This window comes from Fusarium phalaenopsidis, assembly GCF_050370095.1.
Source record: "Fusarium phalaenopsidis strain FUZ10S chromosome Unknown contig_32292, whole genome shotgun sequence".
Lineage (NCBI taxonomy): Eukaryota > Fungi > Ascomycota > Sordariomycetes > Hypocreales > Nectriaceae > Fusarium > Fusarium phalaenopsidis.
Window position 1 is genome coordinate 1,153,326 of NW_028145410.1, and position 10,872 is coordinate 1,164,197.

Sequence of the window (10,872 nt, forward strand, 5' to 3'; positions counted from 1 at the left end):
CCCTTAGAAAGATACTTTAATATCTTAAGAATTAACTCTAAGGAGCTACTTTAATATCTTTTAATTTATTTTTTAAGGTATTTAGACTAAGATTTAGCCTTAAATATTATTCTTAGGGTCTTTAAAGCCTAAGGGGTTAAAGGCCTAGCCTCCTTTTTAATTAGTATTAAAGTCTATAGCTATATATTAAGCTTTAAGATTATACTTTCTAGGTTAAGAGGGATAAGTTTAGCCCCTTTAAAAGTAGACTTAATATTTTATTTTAATATAATAGCTTAATAAGTAATATAAAAGGCTAGGAAGAACTTAGTCTTAGAAATATAAGTAATAAAATATCTAATTAAATATTTTATTTCTTAATTATAAGCCTTTTTAAATAGGTTAAAGTACTTAATATTAAGAGGCTAAAGTAAATAAAATAAATAAAGTAATATATAAAATATAATAATTTTATTTTCTTTATAATATCTCTTAAAGTTAATAAAGTAATAACTTTTATAGCTATTAAGAACTAAAAAATAATAATAATTATTTAATTAATATATATAATAAGCGAGCGCCGCAGATAAGTAAGCGCCGCACTTTTCCCTCCTATACTTAACTTTTTATTTAATTAATTAATTATTAACTACTAAATATATTAGACTTAAATACTAAGGCTAGAATGCTTCTTGCCCTTTAAGCCCTTTAAAATAACCTAAAACTAAGCATCTAAAGCGCTACAGGGATATATAAGATTAATAAGTAGCGGCTATATCGCCGCTAGCAAGGCATTTAATCTCAACGCAATATTATCCTAAATTCACGCCGACTATCTAATCTAGAGGAATAAATCATAGTTTAATTTATTCTCGACCTAGATGCGCGAGGTTTTCCCCCGCGACTATGTGCTATTAAAGTAATAGCTAATCGATTGCTTGCCGACCGCGACGCGCCACCTATCGGCAAGCGCTAGGCTTCTAACTTTATTAGGCGATAAGAAAAGCTAAAGATACGTTTTTTTTATAAATATAACTACTAGAGGGCTAAGTGCGAAGATCTAGAGGAAATCCGGAAGTGGTTTTAGCTTATAGCGAATATAATCGCGAAGTATGGCATCTAATCAGATAATATCTAGAACTTTGATGAGACTAGCTTCCTTATGGGTATGATTGCAAGCGGAATAGTTATTATTGGCGCAGAAAGGCGTGGTCGACCAAAATTAATATAGCCTAGAAGCCGGGAATGGATTATAGTGATTCAGGCGATCAATGCGGAGGGCTAAGCGATTTAGCCGTTCATCATAGGTGCAGGCTAATATTACCTCGCTAACTAGTATAAAGAAAGCAACCTCCCGGGCAATTAGACTATTGTAACCTCCTAAAATAGCTAGACCGATAATAAGACTAGTCTCGAGTGGCTAAAGCACTTTAACTAGTATATAATTAAGCGATTAAATAGTTATTATTATCTTTTAGTCCTTAATAGCTATAAAAGTTACTACTTTATTAACTTTAAGAGATATTATAAGGAGAATAAGATTATTATGCTTTATATACCGCCTTATTTATCTTATTTACTTTAGCCTCTTAATATTAGGTATTTTAGCCTACTTAAAAAGGCTTATAATTAAGAAATAAAGTATTTAATTAAATACTTTATTACTTATATTTCTAAGACTAAGTTCTTCTTAGCCTTTTATGCTATTTATTAAGTTATTATAATAAAATAAAATATTAAGTCTGCTTTTAGAGGGGCTAGACTTATCCCTCTTAACCTAGAAAGTATAGTCTTAAAGCTTAATATATAGCTATAGACTCTAATGCTAGTTAAAGAGGAGGCCAGGCCCTTAACCCCTTAGGCTTTAAAGACCCTAAGGATAGTGCTTAAGGCTGAATCTGAGTTTAAATACCTTAAAAGATAAATTAGAAGATATTAAAGTAGCTCCCTAAAGTTAATTCTTAAGGCATTAAAGTATTTTTCTAAGAGAATAAAGGCAATTATATATAAGATAGTATTATTAAGGGCTAAGATATAAGATCTTTAATAGGCAAATAAGATATTAAGCTAGCGCTAGAGGGCAAAAAGAACCTAGCTATAAAAGAGAGGGGTAATAATAGTAGAGGAAGGAAGGTAAGTAATTAATTAGATGGATATTAATGCGCAGGTAGTAGCTAAATCGTTGAGAAGTAGTGGTTAAGGAAGGTCGGCGCGACTAAGAGTTCGGCACTATAGAGTATATAGTAAGCCCGGTTATAATACTAAAATGTATTAAGTAGTAATTAAGACCTCTAAGGAAGAGTATAATAAGTAGTTTTAATTAATTAATTAATTTATTATATTTTTATTATAATTTTATTAAAGAGGGTTAAGAAAAGTATAATACTTATTTATTTATAGTACTTATTTATTATATATATTAGTTTTAATTAATTAAATAATTTATTATATTTTTATTATAATTTATATCTTAGAGATTAAGATTTTTAATTTATATACTTATTTAATTTATATACTTATTAAGTATATTATATAAATAAAAATTAATAAAATATAATAAAATTTCTTTATATAATATCTTACTTAATTAATTAAATCTTATATTTTTTACCTTTTTAGACTTAATTTTAATTTTTAATAATTTTATTAAATTCCATGATATAAGGTATAAAACTAAGTAATTAATATACTTATCTAATTAATATACTTATTAACTATATTAAGTAATTTAGTTATTTATTATTAATATAAGCTAATATTACCTTATTAACTAGTATTAAGATAATAATCTATTAGGTAATTAAGCTATTATAATAACCTTAAATAGCTAAATTAATAATAAGATTACTATATATATATAGCTTGCGTAATAAACAAGCATGCATAATAGCATATTATATTACTAAAATCCCACTTACCCTAGACCTCTTAACTTTTTCTATAAAATAGGTAGAGACCTAAAAAAAGTATTTTTATAAGCCTAATCTTTTAAGAAACCTTATAATAATTTTTTTAGATTTTTTAAAAAAGCCTTTTATAAAGAAATAATTTAAATATATAGTATAAATATACTTTTTTTATACTATCCTATAAGGAGTATTATAAGATTTTTTTAAAAAATATATAAAATAATATATTATATAATAAGTCTAATATTAAAACTTTATTTATTCTAAGCTTTATTTTAAATTTTAAGAGCTTTTTTAATTTCTCTTTATAAGGTATAAATACCTATATCACGCATGCTTGTTTGTCACGCAAGCTATATATATATATTAGGCTTAAGTGGCTTTAATACTTTAATTAATATATAACTAATTAATTAATTAATTCTTATTATCTCTTAATTTTTAATAGCTATAAAAGTTATTAATTAATTAAATTAAGAGATATTATAAGGGAAAAAAGATTATCTAGCTTTATATACTATCTTATTTCTCTTACTTACTTTAATTACTTAATATTAAATACTTTAACATATATAATAAGCAAGTGGATTAGACAAGCAAGTGGATTAATTTGCCTTATAGAGGGATTTATACCTAATATAAAATTAGTTTAAAAAATTCTAAGAAAATTAGGCTAAGCCTAAAATAGCTAATATTAAAAGTTTAAATATATTATATACTAAGATATTAATATTAATTTTTATATATTTTTAAAAAAAATCTTAGTAAGCTAGTATTTAAAAAGTCTATTTATATTATATAAATAGCTATTTCTCTATAAAGAAACTTTTCTAAAAGTCTAGTAAAATTATATATAGTTAATATAGTAGTAAAATACTTAAAATAGCTTTTTTTAAATTTATAACTATTTTATAGCTATTTTTATTAAGCTTAGAAATTTCTACTTTTAGTATATAGTATGCTTAATTTACTTACTTATTTAATCTACTTACTTCTTATATATATTAAGCTACTTTAAAAAACTTATAATTAAGAAATAAAATATTTAATTAAATTCTTTATAATTTATATTTTAAAAATTAAGTTCTTTTTAACCTTTTATATTATATTTTAAGCTATATTAATAAAAAAATATTAAAATAATCTTTAAAGAAGCTAAATATATTCTTCTTAACCTAAAAAATATAGTTTTAAAGCTTAATATATAGCTATAGGCTCTAATATTAGCTAAAGAAATAACTTAACCCTTAACCCCTTAGGTCTTAAAGACCTTAAAGACTATACTTAAGGCCTTATCTTAGTCTAAATACCTTAAAAGATAAATTAAAAGGCATTAAAATAACTCTCTAGAGTTAATTCTTGTAAAAGACTGAAGAATAGAGATAATATAGTCTTCAAAGACTATAGGGTAGGTAATAAAGATAGGAGGTGAATAGGCAGTGGAATCAGTCTTTATAAAAAGCTGATTAGCTAGGTAAGGAATCATAGAGTAATAAAAGTGGGTCAAAAGTAAGATAGGGTTATAATAGAGAAGACCAGCTTCCGATTGGTGTTTTTATTGCTTGTCATAGTTAAAAATCTCAGGAGCTATTTCTAAGAGAAGGCCTTTAGCTTATATAGCAAACTGCTCGGAATCTATTAGCCCGACTCGGATAAAAGTTATACCGTCGGATAGCTCTGATTCCGGGCTTTGAGGCTATGTTGGTTTTGCTAGTAACGGATAACTAGAAGCCGAGTTATGGCATAATAGAAACTAAAACCTATAGGGTTTTAAACTAGGATATTTAAAACCGGATAGGAAATATCCTTTGGAAGGTTACGGCTTTAACGGCGTTATCGGGCTTATGATAAAGGTTTAAGTCCGAAGTTACGTGACCTTCCTAAAAGGGAAATAAGCCTAGAAAGGGCAGTATTAATACTCCCTTATATCTTGCTTACTTAAGCAGCTATTGCTTAGGTAAGCACTTTATAAGAAAGCGCATAAGCCAAAGTATAGGGTAATAAAATCCTAGGCTTATATATTATAAGCGTATTTTTCTAGAATTTTATTTATAAAAAACCTTCTTAGAAGTAAGGTATTTTACAATTCTTAAAGTATTAAAGTCTCTTACGAAGGTAATAAAGGTAATTATATATAAGATAGCTTTAATAAGGGCTAAGGTCTAAGTCCTTCGAGAGGTAAATAAGATATTAAGCTAGCGCTAAAGGGCAAAAAGGGCTAAATTATAGAGAGGAGGGGTTATAATATTAGAGAAAAGAAGGTAAGTAATTAATTAAATAAATATTAAGGCGCAGGTAGTGGCTAAATCATTGAGAAGGGGTTATTAAGGGAGGTTAGCGCGACTAGGGGTTTAGCATTATAGTATTTGCGGTAAGCCTAGCTATAATATGTGACGATCGTGTAAGTCCTAAGGGGATAAACCGGTCGTGCGGGTTTATATTTAGCAGTGAATTAGGTCATGTACTCTAAGAGTAAGTGCATAAGTCACGTCTAGTAATATGCTTAAGGGTATTAAGTATAACTAAGTTATATTAATAGCTGAGGTAGCTAGTATATAAGAGAGTGCTAATGAGTATATTTTATATACTTAGGCCATTAGGTTAGATTATGATAGATTATAATGCGTCAGTGGGGCTTGCGCCTTATTATTAGCTAGTTTATTTAGAAAGAGTGCAAAGTATCCCTTGCAGCGGGTAAGGAATAAAATAACATCCTTGGCATCCCTGTTAAAGGGTGCTAGCTTGGGGGGTTTAATGGATTCGCCGAGGTCTCTAGGTGGAATAGACGCTGGCGGTAGGGGTGCCTGCGGGGGCGGTTATTGGTTGACTTGCACCTGAAGCTATTGAACTAGAGTCCTTAGCTGCTGGATTTTGGCGGCTATCTTAGCGTTGCTAGGGGGAGTGGCATAAGCCGGGGGTTAGTTATTAGACGTGTTATTTAACATATTAGCGATAGTATAGTATTGCTTAGGGTGATATTAGTGATTTACTAAATAAGAGCTATTAATATATAATAATTATATAAGTCCTAAGGGGATAAACCGGTCGTGCGGGTTTATATTTAGTAGTAAATTAAGTCACGTACTCTAAGAGTAAGTATATAAGTCACGTCTAATAATATACTTAAGGGTATTAAGTATAACTAAGTTATATTAATAGCTAAGGTAGTTAATATATAAGAGAGTGCTAATAAGTATATTTTATATACTTAGGCCATTAGGTTAGATTATAATAGATTATAATGCGTCAGTAGTGATCCAGGTGTGAGCCTATTAAGGATCACGGCGGGATTATAGAGTCTTGGTATAATCTATGGTAATCTACGCTGACTGGCTTACAAGGTGGGTTCCTTTCCTAGTCATGTGGTAGCTAAGGTATTAGGTCGTGATATAATATAAGGACTTATTAGGTAGTAATTAAGATATCTAAGGAAGAATATAATAAGTAGTTTTAATTAATTAAATAATTTATAGTATTTTTATATTTATTTTTATCTTAGAGGTTAAGATTTTTATTTAATATAAGACTTTAACTTATTAAGTTCTTTAAAAGCCCTTAGCTATAAGATATTATATTAAAATAGGGTTATATAACTATAAGCCTAAGGTTTAATTAATTAGCTAGCCCTTAACTTATTTAGGAACTATGCCCTTATATATAGCTATAAATATAATATAAAAATATAAGTCTAATTAGTATAATTAGGATAATATTAGAGATATAAGGTAAGTTTAATATATTAATTTAACTTTAACTTATTAAAGTCTTTATAATCTTTTAGTAAGAAAAGTTTAATATAGCTTAAGGCTTATATAATTATTTAAGAATTTCTTTATCTATTAATAATAACTAGTATAAACCTAAATGCTCTTATAATATTATTACTTATTTTTACTTATAGCTTTATAAAGCTTTATTTTTTCTTTAAATTAATATTTATAAAAAAAGATATTTATAAGTATAATACTACTAGTAAAAATAATCTAGTTTTATAAAAAGCACTAGGAGTTCTTAAGATCAATATATATACCTAATCCAATAAATTCTTCCCTCGCAATACCCTCCCTTATCCCTCAATAGTGTTCCGTTTAAACCCTCGCTATCTAAGCCACCTAAGGAGCCTCCTCCACTGCTAATGTCTCTCCTTTTCTTTGTTTCCCGCCACTGCCCTTTACCATCCGGGCTTTGCTCCTTGCAGTTTATAACAAGCCTGTAGACTCTATTAAAAAAGCGAGCATACCTCTAATAAAAGACCCGAGAAAACTCATGTTTGACATGTTTGACATTGAATCCAGGAATATCGTCTACCAGCCTTCTGTTCTCAAAAACCGTCTCCTAGAGCAGGGCAAACTGTTCCCGGTAAATCACATCAAAACCTCCTTGAAACGCTGTATCTATCTCCCCGAGTACAGGCAAACATGCCAGTTTAGTGTCAAAGTTGGAATCGAGCCAACGATGAAGGTTTTCGCCTTGCTCGATAGTCTTTAGATTCCATTCCTAAAGCAACCTCAGTATTTGCGCCTGAAACAGAAGACGTATTGGCCACCGGGTACATATCTTCTGCTGTCTTCTCTGATATAAACTGGAGGATGTAGTTGGTATTCCCTGCAGAGCCACCGTAGTTGACAAAGTCCGCTCTTCAGAGTTGTGTCAACGGAGTGCACGCGCTGTCTTGTTGCGTCTGTGAGGAAGTGTAGAGGAGGGAGAGGGGCCTGTTTCGTCACGCGGGCTCTTAGAAGTGGCCCATCACAGGATACATAGTATTGGTCTCACACCTGTGGCCCCTGAAACCATAGGGGAGACAAAGGGAGCCACATCGGTGACCGTACTCGTGTAGTAGAGGCTGCTTCTATATCTCCGTCCAAACTCCTGTAGCCTGGGAGGAGTAGTCGGATCTGCGACTCGCGTTTTCGTTCACGTGACATCAAAGATCTATCCTCTGCCTGCCACCGCTCAATATCCCTAGTCCACTTCTTCCAGAAAAAGGTAAACCAGGCATCTGAGTCGGCTTTTATGGCACTCAGGATATTCTGAGCATCATGTATCAGTTTCTGTTGTTTAGTCAATAAATGAGCCTTCAGAATAAGTCGCTAGATCCAAGTTCGCCGCTCGGCTGTCCAAAGATCCTCCAGCTTCGTCCACGTCAACTTCAACTTTTCCCAGCATTTCACATCGGTCCAGCGCCAACGGGTTCTCGACCTACTCATCTCATCAGACGATAGCAGCCACTCGCAGTCGACAAGCTGCCTGATGGCTTCCGCCTCCGTGTCTGAGACGATGGAATACTCGCAGGCCCGACTAGTGTGTAAACGTCAGAGTTCGCAATCTTTCGAAGGATTAGGGCGAAGTTGTTTCTGCTGAGAGGAAACACCCTGTCGGTAGCTCTACACCGATTGTGAAGCCCACGAGAGACGGATATTTGCACGTCACCAGCTCTTGCAGAGAAGATGCCGCCCTTCCATGTCTCGCGGGAACCGTGACGCAAGAAGTGATCCATGGTGTCCATTTCGACGGCCAGGATGCGCAAGAAGCCCGATGTTCGGTGAACTCTGAAGAATTGGTGTGATTCCATCGGTCGAGAGGCCCAAATCCCTACAGGCAACCAGGGGTTCCTAGTCCATCCCCCTGGCACGGCAGAGCGGGAAGGGAGCTCCAATCAGGAACCCACGATGGTAAGCCAGGCATGCGGCGGTCATGGCTGGCAAGGGACAACACTTGGCCCACGAGTTCGTGCAATCATGTCCCGTATTCCCGTTCCACATAAGTCACGATGTAGGCAGCCAACCCCGTCGAAGTGCCGCACCCATGTCTCGTATGACAGCTGGCGTAGGTTGGAGTGAAAGAAATTCCAGTGCATGGCCTGCCGGCCGAAAATGACTTGAGCTTCCCGAGCTGATCCAATCTCTTAAACCACTCAGACCGTTGAGAAATAAGGGTGCTGGATCAAGACCTCGGGGGCATCCTGGACCGCGCCGTCAACTCCGGAGTCGGGCTCTTCGCCGAGGAAGATGAGCACGCGTGTAGCAGCGAGGCATATGTCTCTCATCAGCCCTACTTGGCGGGATCTTTCGGAGACGTCGCTTTCGTTGATACAAATGGCATCAATCCACACCGGCGGGGTTTGTCCTCGAAACGACATCTCTGTAGTGCGTCGTAGCAGTTCTCGGTGATCCTGAGTACTTCCCACCTCTTTCCTAGAAAGATGACGTTTTTCGCCTTCGGTCGCCTTGCCTGTTAGCCCAGGTGTACGAGACAGCCTCGTAAGTTCTGGTACTCTCCTGGCTTTCCACAACGTTGAAGCCTCCTACCAAGCGTTGGCCTGGTCCCGAGTCATCTTGTACGTGGATGATCTCGAAATGGCCATGCAAGTAGTCTCCAAATTGGCCTGGGAGCAGACAAAGAAAACGAATTCTGCTTTCCTGGAGCGGCTCGTACGTGGATTCCAACTGTGAGCTTTCGGATGCATGGACAGCACTTGCGGAAGAAGGTAGAAACGATAAGCTTTGGTTTGTCGATTCTGTTTCATCTTGAGATTGTTGGTTCAGTTCGCTCAATAACGCCTTCTCCGTCATGCCCTCTGGGTCATCCAAATAAGCATTCTCGGCATAGAAAACTGATGGCAGCCAGCCAAGCTGCATTGCTGATCTCTTCAGGGCTTTGGGGATCGTTAGTTCATCATGCGACTCATCGACTCCGCTCTCGATCAATGCAAAGACCCCACAACTGTGACAACAAGGGACCCCAAGAGATGGGTAAAAGGCGACGTCAGGGTTTTTGCAATTATGCTCATGCCAATTTAACATCTTCTGAGGTTTTCGGTAGGCTTTAAAACTGTCGTTGAGATTGAGATGCAAGATGCGTTGAGATGGATGACGATAAGTGAGAGGAGTATAGGTAAGGGGGACACCTTACATCCTGCAGGTATTAGGTAAAGTCGCCAAGTGTAGTCATCAGGCAGCAATCATAGTCCAGAGAGGGAGGTAGAAGCACACCCTTGCGTTATAATTACTGAAGCTTTGCGTTTTATCTGGACTGAAAAATAACTAATCCAGTAACTTCTTTAAGAATTTAGTTATTTAGCTCTTAGATACATAATAAAACGCTTAAACTTAATACTATGCTATAAACCAATACTCTTCCCAGTCCCAAGTTATCGCAAGGTCCACTATTTGATTCTCTATGTGTGATTTCCGGGAGCGAAACAGTGGGTGTTCCGTGAAACGTTATCGTTTCGACCTCATGAGTGGTCTTGCGAGGCATGTCAAACGTGAATGTTGGGGCTGTAGTCGTCTCTTGTTCCGGCTCAGGCACATCAATGGTTTTGTTCCGCTCTTTTTGCTCAGATACAATGCTTGAGGGCATCGGTGCAACAGTGAAGCCTTCATCGCTGCAGATTTCGGAAAAGTTCCGAGGATCTCTTAGTCGCTCCGTAAGGCCTAATGCGTACATGCAATATCCACACCTAAAATGGGGTTTGTGAGCACTTCTTCTTGTTCAAACGACAGAAACTCACGCCAGGTTTGTCGGAACCCATCCGGATACGCAAATGCATTCGTAGTATTCGGCGCCATTCTGGTCGGCGCAGTCGCGATCTAGGCCCTTAAATGCACTGCAGATAGAGTCTTGACCGCTGCAGTAGTCGTAGGGAGTCAGGCTCGAGGTTGCGGATGCCCGGGCATAAAAACCCACCGCTGTGTTCATCCTTTGATTCGTATTTTCCTTGGGATGAGGGAAAACTTGATCAAGGAGGTCTGCGAGGTTTGCACGACGTCTTATTAAAGTGGCCTCCAACTGAACAGATCCTCGACGCCCTTGCCTACTTTAGAAGGAGGAGTGTTTCCTATTTCAGAGATTTTGATCCACTTTAACGCTTGGCGCGGGCAAACGATTGCGCCGTCTGACGCTTATTTTAACGACTCCAGTGAAGCTATTGTGGAAATAGGAAGTTGAACCGACATCAACAAATGAGCTAGCAGTTTTAATT